General features: G+C 37.6%; 1 protein-coding gene and 1 long non-coding RNA gene across 2 annotated transcripts in view; one reads left to right on the top strand and one right to left on the bottom strand.

Moving 5' to 3' along the window:
• The window catches only part of LOC142082259 (uncharacterized), a 150,618-nt gene that overhangs the window by 21,948 nt on the left and 108,934 nt on the right, over nucleotides 1–19,736 (bottom strand). The window lies entirely within an intron of this gene.
• SYNPO2 (synaptopodin 2) overlaps nucleotides 1–19,736 on the top strand; it is a 95,914-nt gene that overhangs the window by 24,949 nt on the left and 51,229 nt on the right. The window lies entirely within an intron of this gene.

Raw genomic sequence — 19,736 nt, 5'->3', positions numbered from 1 at the left:
AGACATGAGCATACAACTTCTGTCCTTGAATAATCCACTTCTAAATAACATTTGTCTAAAAATCTGTCTTCAAACATCCTGCATTGCTTAGGCTAAGCTACCTCCTGAACCGGGTGTTCCCCTACTTTCTTCTACTCTCCCCTTGAGTTTTTGGTCCTTTTCCTCTATCCTTCCACATATATCAAATATCTGTGGTGCTAGGGTCCTCTTTCTGGCAATTTCTACCATGTGAAACAGCTCTATTGTGCTTCCTCCCTGTTTACTTTACCAGCATATAGACATCTCTCCTGACATTTCTCATTCCTTCATCTGTCAGGTGTTTTAAGGAAGAATTGAACAGGCATATTTGAAAGAAACTGTTCTGGGTAAAGGTACTGGGAAGCCACATTACATGATGAAGACTACAGTTCTGTCTGGGATTTTGAGGATTATCAAACACAGAAGAACAGTAATTTAAATGTATTAACTGCTTTGCTACAAATACTGTGTGCACAAGAAGATATAAATGATAATGACAGCAGATTAAACTTGGTTCACAAGCCTTCAAACATACTCAGTATGACATTCTTTTTCATTTATGCAGCTGAGCAAGTTTACTTCAGCCAGCGGGTGGGGGGTCTAAGAAAACTATTTGGACTCCATAACAAGAACACATCTGTACAGTTGAGATAGCTTTGAAGATATGCCAAATTTGTTTTGGGATTTTTATGGTGGCTTTGGTTTTTTTTTTTTTAAATAAGCTTAAGGCTTTTCTAAAAGAATCCTAATACCACTTCTCCCCTCACACCAAAAAAAAACCCCAAATGAAAACAGCATCAGGAACAGTCATGTAAGCATTTTTATGGCCCAATACATAAACTGCTTAACCATTCAAGTCACAAAATAGTACAGTATACACATGAAAAATTGAATGGAATTAGTTTACTTATTATGCATTGAAACAACCATCAGCCAAACGCATCTTTGAAAGCGTTGATGTGAAATACAGAAGTAAAGCTGCCAATTCCCAGCAAAAATCACCTATAGATGTTTGCAAATAGCAATATCCAACTACAGTATGCTTCAGTATTTAACTAGGCTTGGCAGGGAGAAGTAAAAACGAAAATATACTCATATCCTGGCAATCTACAGCACATTGAATTCTACAGCATTAACCGATGTAACCATCTTGTCCTATTTAGGAAATTTTTTTGTCTAGATTTCTTTGTTTGGGTTCGATAATGTAACTGCAAGCTGATCCAAAATGACAATAAGCTTCATTCCAAGTGCAGTATGAGAATGCAGTCACAGATGCTATTTCACTGCTTGTCCATAAGGAGGATTGTAAAGGGTCTGTTAGACTCTTAAAGAAAGCATATTGGCAGCTACCTTTCAGACCGAATTTACTAGTGTTACTGATTTACTACATTTGTACACAAAATAGTAATGTACATAAATTTCAAGACAGTGTATCAAATTCTCATACAACATAAATGTTCTAAGCATGCAGTTTGGAAGGGCTGGATTGTATTCAATGCTCTGGGGAAAAAAAGTTACAATTCCTCCTGTGCAGCTAAATTTGGAAAGCAGGAGACCCCAGATGTGCTCTGCAGTGTTTTATGTGCTTGTATCAAAAACATACTCAGTACAAGTCAGGCCTATGCCATCCCATGACATAGGCCACTGCCTTTCATATGCCCAGAGCATCCATGGTGCACACTGAAGTTTGGACAAGCTGCCTGACAACAGCACCAGGAGCGTCATTCCTAGCAAAGAGCAAACACCCAGACATGGCTGGGGCTTCCTCAAGAGTGTGCATCACAGCTCCCTTACAATGGTGAAGAAGTGAAAACACTGGGAAGATGTTTGCCATTTTCCTTCTGTTTTCTCTGTATCCCACATTACATAAACGCAAATTTAAATTTTCAAATTTAAATTATTAGAGATTCAGATTCAAATGAACCTAAATGTGTAACTATCTTTTGGCCACATATAGATACTTGCTTTCCCTCCTCCCTTCTTCTGATCTTCTTCCTTCATCATGAAATCTTTCGAGTCAAGAGAGCTAACTGGAAACTTCAGGCTTCCAGTTCTCTGTTAAAACTTGCATTTGAATCTCACAAGGATGCAATGGGTAAAGCACACAGAAATTTCTTTACGAAGACCTACTTGTAGCTGTGCTGCTAGTTCTCCTGTGGTCACCATGAGGGAGACCTGCTCCTGTCCTTGCAGAACAATCCAAAAACCCTTTTTCACATGTAACTGGACATTGTAGAGCTTGGTGGAAGCATTACACTGAGTGCTGTCATATGTTATTGCAGTCTTATCTTTGAGCTTTTTTCCCTTGGACGAGTTTATTTTTTCAATCCTAACACAATTTTGTTATACTTTTTGGCCAAAAAACAAGGCTAATTTTCTGCCAGAACAGCCCAGTATAATGTGTCAGAACCTATTTTCATTTGCTTATTTAAGTCTTCCAGAACAACATTTTAGCCCTTCCCATCATACAGAACTATGCCTACCTTGAATGGTTTGTTTATTTTTACTCAGGATAGCTAGGCAACAAGTGGGCAACAACTACCCATGACCTGGTAAAACTGCATTGTATTAAGCTGTACATGCCCAACTTTTTTTATTTCAGAAAATGAAATCGAATGCAAAATCTAGACCAAAAACATGAATTTGGGGGTTCTAATGTCATCTTCATCTCTTTTTTCGAAAAAGTAACACTGCTACCAGCCAGCATCACTGACAGAAACAATATTAGCTTTAACTTCTGATGCAAATCCTGCAGACCCTTGGCATACCTAACTCATATATGCTTCTTTTACCATCAACTGAAGATTCAGTTTCGATTAATCTTTATCTACTCCCCATTAAAATACATTGAGAGCAATGCACCATGACCTATCAGCCACCTAAAATGAGCTCTTGCTAGAGGAAGTTTGTGGTACCTGGCGAGCTGTGGCTCTGCATAGGGAGTCTAGCATATTACAAAGCCAGGCATACTATGAAGCCCCACAGTGTGAGGTCTGTCAGGCTGTGGCAGTTCAGTGTAAGGTTGGTTCATCTGCCCCTGTATCACAGTCCTGAAACTGGGAGTACTGGGGAGCACAATGGAGGGACACAGGAGCCGCTCGGACACGTTCAGTCAGGTGGAACCAGATTTATTAGCCCAAGCTCAGTGCTATTGCGGCAGTCAGCAGAAGCAAGGATGACACTGCAGCCAATTTCAGGAGCAGGGTGAAGTGGATACAATAGAGAACAAATCTTGCCAATTTTTTCAAGGATGGCCTGGCTACAGAACTGTTGGGAATCATTACTGTATAATATATTAGATGTGCTTGAACAAGTTAAATTTCTTGTTTTCTTGGACAATGAAATGATCTTCCTTCTTTAATGTACTATAAATTACTGTAAAATACAAATTGAGATATTCTGTTGATATGTGGGTTTTCTTTCTGGTTTTGTTTGGTTTGGTTGTTATGCCTGGTTTCTAACAAAGCATAACTTTCAGTCCACATTCATGTCAGCAATGGCCTTATTTGAAACAGCAATTCTTCTCAAGGTGCCTCGCAGGGTGATGACCCTTAATTCCAGACATCCCAGATTTGATTAAAGCCACATGAAACAAGTTCATCTTTGTAACCCGGCACTAGTATATTGCCTGCTTTCCTCTAACACACAAAAAGCCTTTACTATGACTACACTAACTCATCTTTACGTTGGTCACATTTTCTTAAACTTTGTCTCTCTATCACAGTTCAAGCCCCAAAGCAGGTACAGAATTGTGCAGTACGCTAGCAGCTAGATCAAAAACAAGATCAAGAATGACGGTATGGAGTGCCACATCTATTCCTTTAAGAGCAAGCCCTTTTGTGAGACATTTGTTCTATCTATATATTATATGTATTCTATCTATATATTTTTTTAAATAAAACAGAAAAATCCTAGCATTTGTAAATAAAGTGAGAATCTCAGTATCTCAGGAGTAATGAATGTCTACTTTGCTCTTTCCTGGTTTACTTCATACACAAGACCATCCTACAGAGGAGACAGCATGGAGCCTGCGTAAAGCTTTGTTTGACTAGCAACTTGTGCGTTAGGCAAGAAGGAACCTTTCAGTGTTGTCTCTGTAAAAGCAGACACCTTCCTCTGTGCTATCCCACAACATCAAAAATATGTGCTGTCAACAAGAACAATTAGTACAGTCACAAGCATTCTTCCTGAATGAGTAGCAGAGTCATTTTTGTTTTAAATCCAAGAACAAAACCATCTTTTCCTATAAGACGAGATCTCCCGCTCTCTTCTTCTTCAGAAGTAAACTGCCTTTTATCTTCCCTGGGGTTATTAGAAGATGAAATCATATACTTCAAGTCAGTGGCTATTCCTGTCCCTCCCAAAAGTAGCTGGCCTGAAGGGAGAGGAGGGAAAAAAAAGGAACAGAGAATGGAAGAGCAAAACCACAAAGCTCTCTGGGGAATTGGACAAGTCATAAAAAAAAAAAAAAAAGAAAAAAAAAGAAGGCAACATTACTGCCACCACTAGTAACTGTACAATCATTAAAGAGGAACTGTGAGGAATTACTCTGGATTTATTACCCATTTTAAGACAAGATCAACAAATACGATACAGGGCTGTTTAACATAAGACAAACTATGGCCCTCGCCACATTGTCATAGTGATACAGAGCACCTAAACCCAAACAAAAGACCACCCTTTGTGAAATCTTTTTTCCTGTGGGTGACCACTACCTTAATTACTGCTGTTTTCTTTTTATTTAGAGGTCAAAAGAAATCTTGTTGGTTTGGTCCCTGCCTTGCTCGCTCAGGCTTTCACATATAGTTTATTAAAAGTTGGTAAGATCTTTAATGATCATAGTTTTGCAATTCCCATTTAAATTCCCAACCCCCTTTTCCTTCCTTCTGAAGCAGCTGCTCTGATCAAATACAGGCCTTGTATTGTTCAGGTTTTTGAAGTCCCACTGGAGATGACTCAGTCCAATGAGATACTCATGGAAATTGATTAATAATGATAGCTTTACTTTTCATATCCACATTAACCTCTTTTTATCCATCTTTTCTCATCCTGGGAAAAAAAACAGTCCTACCTAGCACTTAACTTTTTAACAGATAAAGAAATCAAGCATTTCTAAAGTTCAAAGTGTCAGCAGATCCCCAACTCCATCATAGAATCATCACTGTTCAGTACTTTCAAGAAGAATCCAGAGTGAATATAAACATATGAAATAATGTGCAAATGATCCTCCAATATGATAATATCTAATTTATTATAGTTGTTGTTTCTGTCTTCTAGTTAGCAAACTAATGCTATTTTCTTACTTGAGAGCACCACATACTGTTACGTGCTCCTCTGACTTTCACAGTGGATATACATTGGTGATTATTTGCAATAATAATCCACGTCCAAACCAGTGTAGATTAATTACAGCACATAGAGTAAAATCTCAGGCTCTGAATATCTTAAGCACGGCCACAGAAATCAGCTTAAACTCCCCCTCCCAAAAGTTGTCAGATATGGAGGCCTTTTCTTTAAAAAAGATGATGCAGACAGAAGATTCAATTGATAAAACACTAACCAAAACAGAGATTTTCTGATTTATCTTCTGTCCATAAGCATGTGTATGTTTTCTCAAGGTTGTGAAGTGCTAATTATCCCCAAGGCTAAAAGCAAATTCCTCATATAATAAATCCTAAGCATAATGCGGCCACTACACTTACAATACAGCGTATAAAATCAGTTGATCCTCTAATAGTTCAAATTCTAGCTGCAAAAATACTTCTGTTCATTGAATTATGAGACAGGAACCCATTATGAGCCCTGGAAAGCAATTCAATCTTACTAATTTTCCATCAGTGTAAAGAGCTTGTAACCTTGCCTGAACATTAAATTCTAGATTAAAAAAAAAGTAAAAAACACTTTAAAAACAGAAAAGTAATCTAACACTGTTTCTAAAATTGTGGTTTCACTTTCTGTAGGAAGCAAATGTTCCTGTGGGGATCACCTGATGGAATGCCAAATATCTGTAACAGACTTTAGTACTGCATTTCATATAGTAGCACACACCTTTTCACAAATAAGCAAGCTAGGGAGAACCTTAGCTCAGTTTCAAATAAGCCTGAAATCGCTTTGTTGTTTCTTCAGTTTTCATGTGGAACCAAGTGAAACAGAGCAATTTTAATTGAGTTTTGCAAGGAGATTTGTTTTAGTTCATTCAAATTCAATGTGCATTTCCAAGCATATAAGCTGTTTACATGGACATATACACAGAAGGCAAAACTTAAGTTTTCACAGCCATGCTTGTGACTTTGAAATGTGAAGCCATAAAAGCTACATACTTAAAAGTTCGTAATTAAATGAAGGACAAGTATCATATCTACCTTCCTCTTCTAAACATCTGTAAGGAATAAAGCTTCTAGTATTAATTTATCATAATATTTGATTTCCTGTAACATTAGCATTAGTTATGTTTCTAGAACAAGCATCTTTGCACAGGATATACAACAGCAATTGTAGAATATACATACAACAATATACATGCATGTACTGTGGATATATAAATAAGCAATCAACAAAACATGGAGTGTTATGCTGTGCATAGGCATACGAGAGACCATTTTTCTCAAAAATTGTTGGAAGTTTTGTTTTTCAGATCTTTTGGGGCTGAATCTACAACTCATAAATACTAATTCCTATCTAGCTTCTCAGCCAGAAGTAGCATATGACATGCACTAACAATAGTCATAACCCAGCAGAGTGCTCAAGCACATAATTTATATAAATATGCAAGCATTAATTAACACAAAGGCTATCTGCTTAGAATTAGATTCATGCTGATATAGTTGGCTGAACCACAGCACATATAACTGTCAGCTCGTACACAATTACATTCTTGTGAGCACAGTGAAACATAAAATAGAGCCAATAGAAGTCAAAATTTCTTTATATGGATTCTATTGCCACAAAACTGATCGATTTCATATGACCACATGAGACCCTACAACTTAATGCTGGTGGTATTTGTTATACCAGTCCAAAAAGCACATCCTCTCAGCATCTAAAACACAGCTTTTTTTTTTCCTTTTGCAAGAGAATCATAACTTGAGTTCTAAATTTAATCTGCTGAAGTTGATTTCAAGTGTTAAACTTCTGTATACACTAAAGAAAGAATAGGTTAGAATAAAACGTACACAACAGCCTCACACAAACCACTGGGGAAATGCTGAGTCCCAGTGACAACAACAACAGAAAAGATAGGTTTCTGCAGTTAAAATCTGGAGCCAGTCAGGTATAGATGCTTTGTTACCACTGCCATGAGTTTAGGTTTCCATTCATAGGATTTAGAAATGGAGATGTGGAAAAAATAAATTCACATAGACTGTTCATCAGAACAATAGCAGGAAGGTTGTATCATCTCTCTTCAATGTTCAGAGATGGATTCATGTACAGAGCTTCATGCCACAAAACAATATATTTCTTTAGCAGAGTGTGCAACTTAAGCTGAGGTTATTTTCTTTTCATCTCACTTTCAACTTACAGTTTCTTTAAGAAATTATAAGCTTAAGTTTACTTTCTCCTGCCCTTCTGGGCCCAGTCTTGAAGTCTAAATTGCTCAGCTTATTGTGGCAATTTTTCATTTTGCATGCCCCGTTGCTCTTCTGGCTTACTATTCACCCAGACAAGTTCTAAACATCAAGTCCTTGGCAAGTCCCTTGCAGTTTTGCCTGCAGAAGCATCTAGGGGAATATCAGTGACTTACAAAGGAAATTCTGAGAAGGCCAGAGGTGAATGAACATGCAGAACTGCAAAACTGTTCTTGTCTAGGAGCTAATTGGGGTCTAGAAAGGAAAATTTATAATAGGGGTTAGTCTAACTAATAATAGTTAGATCTAGGTGTTGACCCTCTTTTCCACCTGTGTGTAAGCACTGACGCAGATGATTGCACGGCATTACTACTTTCTGTGTGGGAACCACCATCTTTCTTTTGTCCGTACAATATAGGACCAAGGCCTGGCCATCTTACTCCTTCCTATCTTCAGCAAAGGGGCAGTGACATTGCTGACCTTTCTGGACTAGGAACCTCAAAGAAAGCCCTGCTTTTACCAGGGCTAGGAGACAGTAAACAGCTGCTAAATTTAGGGTCTCTCTAAAGGAGAAGAGCTCTGCCTCCACAGCTATTTCAGCATAACTGTGCCAGTGGATATCTCCAAGTTTCTCTGTAGCATAGTGGCACCTTCTGTGAGGTGCTCAAACTATGCCACTGAAAGAAATTTTAGGACAATATAGTGACATCTATATTGGAGTTTCCTAATGTGCTTACCTCAAGGAGGATACATGCTTTTTTTTTTCCCCCCAATAATCTTATCCAAAATAGTTACGCCACCAACATTTTTTGTGTAGACCTAGTTCAAGTTAGAATAAATCAACTACCTAGAGACTCTGTGCTCAGAGACCTGGCAGTTATTTTCTCCCATCTTCTAGACCACACGTAGACATGATTGTTTTCTTTTTTTGTTTCTAGGAGACATAGGTTAAAATAATAAAAAAAGATATCATGTTGAATATGCAAATAGATAAAAAGATATCTTGGGAATGAATGTACCCACATAAAAGATAAACATGGAAAAAGAGGAAAATAGCTGAGTGAAGGGCTTTCTAGCAGCAGGAGACTCTAGTGAGTAGGTAAGAATGATACAATGATGCTAAAATCGTAAGAGTTAATAAACTTAGCCTTGCACAGGGAACTGTGGTTCACCATCAGAGAAAAAAAAGAGATAAACCTGAGTCTTGTTAAACTTTAAAACTGTAATGTAGATGTAAAGCATTAAAAATTATTGCCTTAATCTTATACACGTATCACTTCTACAGAGTTCAGCTAGTAATTTTACTAGATCAAAGAGAACTAGAATCAGGCCTGCTGTCTGGCACCCTGGTGTCTGGCTGAGTCTTAGTTCCTTGTGGATTTACACGAGTTCTACATCCCAGATCTGGGCTGGCATGGTCTGATTGCCAATCATAAGTTTATCTTTTACAGTAGTGATGATGGAAACTCAAAGGCCTGGAGCTTGAGTTGAAGCTCAGAAGTCCCTTGCACACACAAACTGTCAAGCACTGTTGAGCTGAGGATAAAAATCTGGACAATCCTTTCAGAGGATCTTACAGCGCTGCTGTTTCTACTGCCGAGTACCAAAAGGGCAGAGTTACATATAACAATGCAGGCAACAAGTAATGTTAACTACAGTTGTTCTAGCATAGAAAATTATCAGAATGGAAGCTTATACAAAAGTTTGGAAAGAAGACTTTATAGTCTCTAAACGGAATGTGAAACTGCTGTATACAGGGTGGATTCTGTTCCCATGGTAGCCATTGCAAGCTTTTCCCCATATTGCATGTCTATTTGTATCTGATTTATCTGGAGAGAAAAAAAAACAAAACAACAAAAAACTACTAGAGAGCTAATGAGGACTTTCGTACACAATGACTTTAAAGTTTTCCAACTTGCTTTACTTCTTGACATGATTTACGGATTCACCTCCTGCTGTTTAGCTTTAGTGCACCATGAGGAACAAGGCTTCCAAACAAACTGAATCCCATTTGTTTGCAACATATTTAGACAACAGTTTCCCGGGGATCTTTCTCTTGTTCAATTTCGTGTTTCACTAAACATTGTCCAAGTACTACCGAGATGCATTCAGTACAATTTTCCTACTGAAAGAATGTATTTCTTTTATCAGTTTGCGCAACTATTTTCAACTTTTTGTGGAGAATATTACAGATAATAAACAGTAAGTTCCACTCTCTCACAGCAGAATATGAGTAATTCTGATTGGAATTAGTATCTATTTTTATAGCCAGCTTTGGAAGAATCAGCACTGAGACAGGTCCAATTATAAGCAGATTTGTTGAAAGCGTTTTCTTTTCAGCAACAATTGTAGTCATCTGAACATGTGTGTGAGTGTCCATGCACTTACATTTTTCTATACTTATTTCAGAGAGGAACTCTCCCTGATAGCTTTAAGCAGTGATAAGCAGGCAAAAAAGTCAATAAATATCATCAGGGTAAGTCGCCTATTCAGGACCAGGGAGATCCCAGTGTGTTCCCTGATAACAGGATTACAAAGGACAGGTAGTGCTGCTAAGACCATCCACTGTAATTATAGAATATTAAAGTATGTATTCAATACCTAGTCTGATTACCTTAAGAACACATCACAAAAGCAGGGCAAAATACAGTCTAAGGAAAAAATAAACTAACTCCACCATTAAATAAAAATAACAATCTAACCTGTTCAAAACAGCCAATGTAGGTTCACCTAAAAGGTGATATCCCCATTCTTTGTGGAAAAGGAAGAATTGGAAAAATGACCTCTTAAATCTGTTTTATTCTGAGATTCCAGGATACGAAGAAATTCATATTAATAACATCCTTTGTAAAAAAAGAAAAAAAATACAGGCCATGAGGCACATGGGACTGAAGTGACTGTAAGTTATATTTTAGGATAATGCTCTCCAAAGACTTTTTCAACATTTCCTTGGCTTGGCTTTTGTACAGTAAGTATGCTGTGAGATTTCAGGCTGACCTTTAGCTTTTAGAAATGCTGAAGTCTGTGCTTGCAGAACAAGCCTGCACATTTCGGCTAAACAGAAGAAGGAAAAACAGGGAGGAATGTTTTGTTATGGGCTTGACTCATTTCTTTTAAAAAGAGGAAATACTGCTGATTCAACAAAATATAGCTAGAGATGCCTTAAGTGGAAAGTAAGGGAAATGTTTGATTGGCGAGCAAAATCTAAGTAAAGGGACATTTTTCTATAGATGGTTGACAATGGTTGCCATTACATAGATGGTAAGTGAAAAGATATTTCTCTTGCCCTGCCTTTTCTTGGGTTTCTGCATTGCATATAGCTTCCACAGCCAATGCCTTTTCCAGCTGCATGTCAAATCCAGCTTATTATCCTTTACATTCTAACACTGACATAAATTCCTGATGAGGGAATGGAGTCGGAGGTCTCATTTACTTATTGGGTGCAATCCGCTGTAGAGGAACACATAACATGCAAGGAAACTGTTCGTAGGATCATCATGATGGTTGCCAAGCTCCCTGCTGGAACTGCACTTACAACTCATCTCTCTCAGGCTGTACTGAGAGATAGAAAGGGATAATACCTGCCTTTTGCCCTTCTTTGATCATCTCCTTATCTGCAGAAAAGACTATGGGATGTGTGCCAATGTCCTAATCGATATTCATCTAATCTAACGAAAAAAAACCCACAACTAACAGTCATTTCTGTATGAGTAAGCAAGCTCAATCCTCTTTTGAGTTCTCACAAGTCTACTTAAACTCTACTAAAATTAGAATGTTGTCCTTTTTAATTCATCACAACCCCAACAGCTTAGGCTGAGACAATGCCAGTGGTTTTCAGACCCACTTTTCCCAGTAGACTGCTTTAAGGGACTTTCATACTGGGAAATATAACTAATGTCTTGTTTGTTCTCATATCTGGCTTGGGACAGCAGAGTTCCAAAAGAAATACAAGAGTTATTTGTTTATGTTAAGATATAGCCCTGCTCTAAGATGTCATCTCATTTCTGATTTCTCTCATAAATTTAGAACCAGATGCTTCTTATTCAGTGATTAATTGTAAGAAAACTTCTTAATATCTGTGCTTAAGGTTTCTCACTTCATCTCATTTGAATGTGAAAACAGACAAGAATGAGGTGCAGAGAGCAAATGTTGTTCCAGAAGAAAATGGAATAATTTTTCAGTTCATAACTTGAAGAACTCGCCCTCAGCTCTTCTAAGCACAATACTGTAGGGTAGTCAAAACTGGCTTGAACTTCTCATATTTCTTTTGAACATTATTAAAATAATTTAAAATTCTTAATACTTTGAATGGAAAAGTTTCTGCATGCCAACTTATTCCGCATTTGATGATAGGGTGACTGCCTTCATGCTATTGTTCTCATAACTTACTAATTTGCTTCTGCAAGGCCAGGATACATGCGTGTTGCACATAGGCATGGACGGAAAAAAATAAGATGCCATTATCCTCGTGCCCTCCCCCATTTCCCACAGAAATAAAGAACGAAGCTAGCACCTTTTTTCCTACACCTTTAAAGTTTTCCTCCATGGTGGAAAATCATCTCTAGAAGGAACTCCAGTGACAACTATGCTAGGAACTGCAGAATTACAGAGGGTATGGGCAACCTCTTTAGATAGATAGTATTTGTTTCTTGTGATACATAGCTTTTGAGACCAGAATAATTTTCTGAGCTCAAGTTGAACAATAGGGTGTGGCGAGAAGAGCTCAAAAATCTCAACTAAATCATTTTGCCTAGAATTCGGGTTAAAAGTAGCCCACCCTCCCTCCCTCCCCCCATGTTGCTGAGTAAAATAGGTACTGAAAAATGACTGAGTAATTCACATTTTGTACATAGGGGAAGGCTTGGCAAGAAACAAAGATATTTGCAGAAAGTCAGGTGGCTGGCATGGGTCATCATGAATTTTGAGTTACAGAAAAATGAGAAGCAGAGGTATGGAGGAAAGAAGTCTAAGGGCCTTGAACCTGATGGAGATCATTAACAGTAACAGTCAGAAATAGCAAGCTCCAGTGCCTTGTGTGCGTTCACCTTAGTTGATGACTTCCTCGTCTCCCTCAGAATTGCGAATTTGAGCAGATACACCTTATGAAGGCTATGTAATCATACAGCATACCATGCTTTCAGGTATTTCTGCTTTTTGTAATGTACCATAAGACAAGGAATAATTCAGAATAATCACAGAGCAAGGGGATTCTCTGGTAAGAATAGATAATTAGGGTCTTCTGAAGGTGATACCACGGAATGCAAAGTTACTATCATGCTCAGAGGGAGAAAACAAATTGCCTAGAAAGGCAAAAAAAAAAATGCTGTCAGAATTGGCCAGGAAACTGAGTTTCCATTCCACTACATTTTTTTGGTGTATCTTCAAGAGTTAGTAGTTTCAGTTTTTATGCATCATGTTTGAAACTGCTGCAGTCTTTGTAATGACAACTGACATAATTAAGCCAACTTCATCTAAGTAAGTTAGCCATCTAAGTAAGATTTGATTTCTATTCGGTTTATTACAAGAGATTTTGAGAAGACACTTTAGTTACAAATATCCAGCTGGACTACAAGCAAATGTTAAAAGACAGCGTAGTGCCTTGTAAGGATCTATCTTGTATGCAGCAAACTCTCCCCCTCCCTTGCTGTTATATGCTATGCTTCTTCTAAATACATAGATTCTATACCTTTCCCTAACAGGAGTTTAAGGAAAACCTGGAGAACAGAGTTAGATGAAGCATAAATCTCTACATTAGTCATAATTAATTGTAGGGAAAGAATTTAGCATTTCATGGTCCACATGTATCTGTACATACTGGAGGGCCAGTACATAACATTCCTGAACTTATTCCTCAGAGCTGAAGTTCTAGTTTATACGTATGCATTGACTACAAGTATCATTAATCTTTTAGAAAATGTCATGCCATTTTGGCACTAGACAGTCTAAATAGGAAGCCAGTGCTGCTGTTGTGACACAATGCTTCTCAGAGCAAGTCCAGATGCAGTAATTGGTTAAGTGAATAGACAGCAGTGCTAAATGAAATAGTTAATGACCTTGCATTACCCATGCCAGGAAGCATTTTGGTTTCTTCTTACATCTCACTGCATAAATACAGTAACAAGAAGAGACTTCTGAAAAGTTTTTTGTGTGTGCCTGTTTTCTCCTCAATATTTCAGTCTTGATCTGCTTTTTTAGCATGTAGGGCCTCTTCAATAGAGATGACCCATAATGCTGAAGTACTCTCCAGATGCAAGGTGAACGAGCATCTGCAGGGGATTAGGCTGACGTCAAAATCACTCCAGATTCTCTATATTAGATATGAACTTGGGTCAGGAAAGAAATGAAGCACTTGTTCATTGAATCATTCTGCCACTTAACTCATCTTAGCCATACTTTAGAAGGTAATTACATTCCCAATAGCAAAAGTGATCTCAAATCATTTTTGCCAGATGAGTCTAGATGAAAGGTACTGATAAAGGCACTGGGAGCTATGAGTCTTTCTTTTCATAACCAGACCTTGTTATAGTCATCAACAGGCTTGCTAATGCAAGTGGAGTAATCTTTCCAAGATGACTGCAGAATCGTCTCTAGCACAGAAAATAGCTTCCTGCATTGACCCAGAAAGAATGGGAGAGATCATAAAATACACTCTCTTCTGTGGCTGCTGCCCTCTTCTGTAAAATCAGTCTGGACCTCATGGAGTGTAAGGACCTCTGTGCTAAGTTATTCTAGGAAGGAATGCATTTATCTTCTATTATGCTATTTTCTCAGACACACAGGTAAAGTGGTCCTGCTTTGGCTGTCATTTTCAAGGATTCATGTTACAGCCGCTCTTTCTCTCAAAAATATTTTTAAGATGAAACAAGGCTGTGTTTAGAGTACAATTGAGGACATGTTTGTATGGGCCTTTTCAGTTACTGTGGCAACTACAGATTTGGTAAGGTCCTGTAGACTGGCCTCCTGGCTGTTTTTATCCCTTTCCCATAAGTTTTTTAGACGGTTGCTAGCATTGATCATAGATGCATGGGGCTGCCTGTACCTTGAGAGATTCCATACTCCACTGATTCGAGCCAAAACCACCCCATATCTACCAACTATGCTTATGACCTCTTGCAATTGGACTTTGTCAAGAACTCAGTCATCATGAATTAGGACTTGTAGCCAGAGTATAAATTCACTTGACAACCACTGAAAACCAGCTTTTAGCCCTGAGGATTAAATAAGTCTAGGCAATTCCTGACAGAAATTTGCTTAAACTCTTCTAAATCCTCCAGTGAAGGAGTTTCCAGGACCTATAATTTAGCAAAATCTTTCATCATCCTCGGAAATATTGAATGTCTAAGCTTAAATTTTCTTTGCTGTAAAGCTGATTTCTTGCTGGTTTTAGCCTACAAACAAGGCAATTGTACTGCCTTCTTTATAATAGTTTCCTGCTGTGAAGAGGTTAAGTCCTCCCTCCCATCTCTAACCTCCTTGTCTTTTTTTTCCTCCAAAAGAGAAAGACTGAATACACTAAATTCCTCCACAGCTTCCTCATAGGTCATGCTTTCTAACTCTTTTAGCATACTTGCTGATCTACTTTGGACCCTGTCCAATTTGCCCACATCTTTCTGAACTTGACAGAGTACTCACAGCGCCAAATAAAGATGAATAATTACCTCCCATGTTCTACAGATTGAGCTATCCTATTAATATGGCCCAGGATCATGTTTCCCTCTTTTCTTAAGGAAAAAAAACCCAACAAACAACAAAAAACCCTACCACCTATCTCCCGCCTCAGTCTTCCCTTATTTAGTTTAGAAGCACACTAAACGTCCTCCAGAACCTTAGCAGCTGAACTGGTGTTCAGCTGTCAGCAAGACACTTGTTTTTTTAAATTCCATTTCTCTTTCCCAAGTGGAGCAGTTTGCATTACCGTAATGAATTATATCATTTCAGGTTTTGTCTTCTGTTTTCCAGATCATTTTCAATGTGGCTCTTTTATAATGCCAACAATCACACCCAGTGGGCTCTCATTAGCCAATTTCATGTGTATACTCTTGCTTCACTGAACTATTAATGAAAAAAGTCATAGAAGGGGATGCAGGACATAAGTCTATAATACTGTTTGAATGTAGAATGTTACTTTTTTTAACAAAACATACCATTTTCTAACAGATCTAACCTTGCAAAGTGCAGCCAGACAATAATGATAAATGCTTTGAAAGGCTTGTAAGAAAAATCCTTCCCTGGTGTCTATGAGCACAACATTAATAGCTTTCTAATCAAAAATGGAATCTTGTTGCAATAAAGTGTGGTATGCTTTGTGTAAGGAAATACAGAAACTCACAGGAGATCTGTCATTAATGATAATAGCCAATTTTCAATCCCATGGGGATTTTTTCCTGCCTAGAGAGATTTCGTTAAAACCCTTATGTCCCCATATCAAATAACATATAAGACGACAGAGAAGCACAAAAAGATGCTGTATCAGAATGGACTTAGTGAGGACAAAAAAAGGAAAAAAAAGTCCCTATCTCAACTAGATCAAACTTTTGATTCTTACTGTTAGTCTAAAGAGACTGTAAAAATGATATTAAGAAATGTGAAAATGATACTGACAGAATAAATAGTAATACTTTTAATGTGCAATATGAATGTGCTATACCTCCATCAGCCATTATTTTACTATGGCTTTTAATATAGCTCCTTGAATGTTTCATATCAAAATATTCCTCTTTGGAAAATTGAGGTTTAAACTCAGTAGTTTTGGGGAGAATGTCTGTGTTTTAATTTTGGCCTTATCTCCCTTTCTTTTTCCCCCTCTGCCTTGTTTCTCTGTTCCCTTTTGCAACATATCAAGACAACAACTAAAAATTCGTAGGACGGTTTTAAACTACGTATACAGGTAGCAAACAGTACTCTGGTCTGCAAGTAACAGTTATTTAAAAAATAATCGTAGTTTACCTAATTGTGCCTGTATTGGATCTATTAAGTAAAAAAAAAATCATGATACCTACACAGATTTGTAATTTACTTTACATGTGCCCCACAGTGGCCATTTCTGATAGGGAATGACTAGGAAGTATGATTATAAGGAAAGAGAATAATATTTTCCTATGATGAGACATTTTCATTTTTCTGTGTAGTGGATTCACTGCCCTCTACTGCTTGAGATGAGAGCAAAGCCATTAGGGAACAACTTAACTTCTCAAGAAGCCAACTGTAACACAACCTGCCTTGGAAAACCTGTTAATAAGAAAATAGTAGTCTCACCTGCTTCTTGAGCAGAATTAAACTTTGTACTAGTAGTAAAGCTTTCCATTAAAGTAACATGCAATTAGAGTGAACGTCTGTGTTATTATTTCATTAAAGTAAAATGTTTTAACTACATTATACTGCTTTGTACAAAGAGCACAGTATGTATGTGCACCCAAGCAACAGGAGTAAAAAAAAAAAGATCAGTAATTATCAAGAAATTGAGACACGCAGAGTCTTGGATCTTCAGTAACATTTAGTGTTTAAAACCCCACCCTGACTTCAGACCTAACAGTAAATGAAGTCAATACATTCATTTGATGAAACATGGATGTTTACTTAAAGTGAGATCTAGTCATCTTTGACTATAAAGGTACCTAGACAACTAATCAGATGTCGACATCTGAAACCAAGACTTCAGGTGTGTCCATATAGTACAATGGAAAGTATATGCTCCAGCTCTGGATAAGCTCTTCAAAACCCACTGAAATAGCATAATATCTCACCTTACTATAAGGTAATATAACTTGAGGTTGAATGCCAATATCGAATCCCACCATCCTATTTTTAATACCTAAGCTAGCTTGTTCAAAGAGATATTTGGGCCTTCTGGTGGTGATCAACATGATACATAGATCCAGATTTTAAAAGTGCAAGCAGCTTTTGAACTGTGTTTAGTATTTTCAGCACAGCATAGACTGTACTGAAGAAAATGGGACTTGTATATAAATATTTGATGTATTTAAGATGTAATGGTATAATGTAATGGTACTTAGGTCACTGAACTCCTGAGATGTATAACAGTAACAAGGTGAAAATGGCAAATATATTTTTATCTCAAGATAGCAGCTGGTGACAATATCATCACACCTATTCTAATAGCGTAATTTCACATTGCAAATATGCAAATCCCAATTCAACAGCTTGTTGAGCACTTCTCCCTCTGTTCAAAATATACAAGTAGTGTCACACTGCAGCTTAAGATGTTCTGGGGATCACAGTAAGAGAAACTGATGAGGAAGACAGGCAGCTAACACCAGCCAATTAATAATCCTCAGGAAATACTCTACACTGAGGGTTGGTTTTGTGCATTTTTTTGTAAAAATAGCTTCCATTTTAAGCAACTATCATACGCTGTGTTCTATAAGAGTCCTCACCGATGCTGCTTCTTAAGCAGCCACGTTCAGACAGTATTTGGCATACTGTCTTTACTCACTCATATTGAACAGTGCCCATTCCCTGCTAGGTAGCTATCCGTCTTTCCTCCCTCTCCAAATACTGTTTTTACTGTCTTAGTAAAACGCATGGCCTCTTCCCTAGACATTACTCTGTCTTAGCTGTACATGTGGCTGGTGAATGACAGTTTCAGCTATTTTCATCATCACCATCAGCTACTTTAATTACTTTCTATTTTGACACAAGACCTCCCTAAAGAGCCCAGTCAAGAGCAGTTATTGTCCTCCCATCAGTTACAGCATACATGGTTTGCATCCAGACCTCTAACATGGAAATCTATATACTGACACTTTTTTAATAAAAATTTACTATCATACACAGTGACCCTATTGTGGCCAAAGCCACCATGGCCATGATCACCTACACACAACTGTTATTACCATTATTATCTTGGTGCTGTCAAAGACACATAGAGGAAACTCCCCACCCTGAGGATTGTGCCACACAGACAGTAGCCAGCTATTTCTGCTGACACACTACTGAATGGTTTCTAACATAGTTCTCAGAATAAAAAATACCTTCCTCCATATAAGGAAATTTTGATGCCCTGTCCAAACATTTAGTATTTGCATGGCTAAACATGCAAGTCAACTCTTCAGTAAAATCTCAGAAAAATCTATCCTGTGTGTGTACAGTTCTGATGTATAGTTTTTCTTTAAAGGAATATGACCACCATATTAAAAAGAAAAGAATGGTTACCATACTTAAGAAAACATACCAACTTTCTAAAGCTAGAGATAGAAGTTAAACTAGTTAAAGTGCAATTTTAATAGTGTCAGCTATGGTTTTATATGTTTGCTTTATGATAATCCCATATAATTTTTTTGTAGTTTTTGCCATATCACAGGAAAGCAAGGATAGTGGGGTGAAAGGCAAACAAATTCCCACACATACCTGGTGCTCATTACATATGATGTTTACATATATAGTTTTAATGACAAACACATATGATCACATGCAAACACACACTACCAAAAGGAAGTCATTAAAGACCATATTGAAGTCAGACATTGGAGGGGAGAGGGGTGGGAAAAAAAATCCAGGATACAAACCCCTAAAGACTCTTCTGCTCTTCTCAAAAGAAATTTTCATGCTATTCAAGAAGTTATCAGAAATCTTTATTTAATCTGAGACAAGAATTTTGAAAGGGTGAATACTTGAGGAGTGAAAGGGAGCTGTTACAGTCTGGTTGTAGCGAGACTACCAAGTATAAGATGCTCAAGTAACACACTTATAAGGCTGGCCTCATAAAAGTGGAGTAGTCTTCCTTGATATTGAGGCTAGCTAATTCAGAGCAACTGTGGAAAGTTTTGAGCTTCACCTTTCTGGGCAACAGGATATACACTACTCCTACTGGGGACTGTATATTGACTACTACCCTTGTTTTTTTTTTTCTTTCTTTTTTTTTTTTAAATGCTCACCTGCCCACATTACATTGTTCCCACCATTCTAGTATCTTAAATATCAAAATATTGATTAAATAATAAAAGAATTACAAGCATTGCCTAGACAGTTGCTTCTTCCAAACTTAGAAGTACTCTAATAGAAAAATAATTATTTAGCATTTTCCCCTCAGTCTCATTTCTTTTACCCAGTTTGTTTCACTTCTTGTTTTGGACTCTCAGAACAAGTACTATGGCAAATATGTTTCTGAAGCAGCTATACAAAAGGACTCCAGGA

This window comes from Calonectris borealis, chromosome 4 (assembly GCF_964195595.1).
Source record: "Calonectris borealis chromosome 4, bCalBor7.hap1.2, whole genome shotgun sequence".
Lineage (NCBI taxonomy): Eukaryota > Metazoa > Chordata > Aves > Procellariiformes > Procellariidae > Calonectris > Calonectris borealis.
This window is presented reverse-complemented; position numbering and strand designations above follow the sequence as displayed.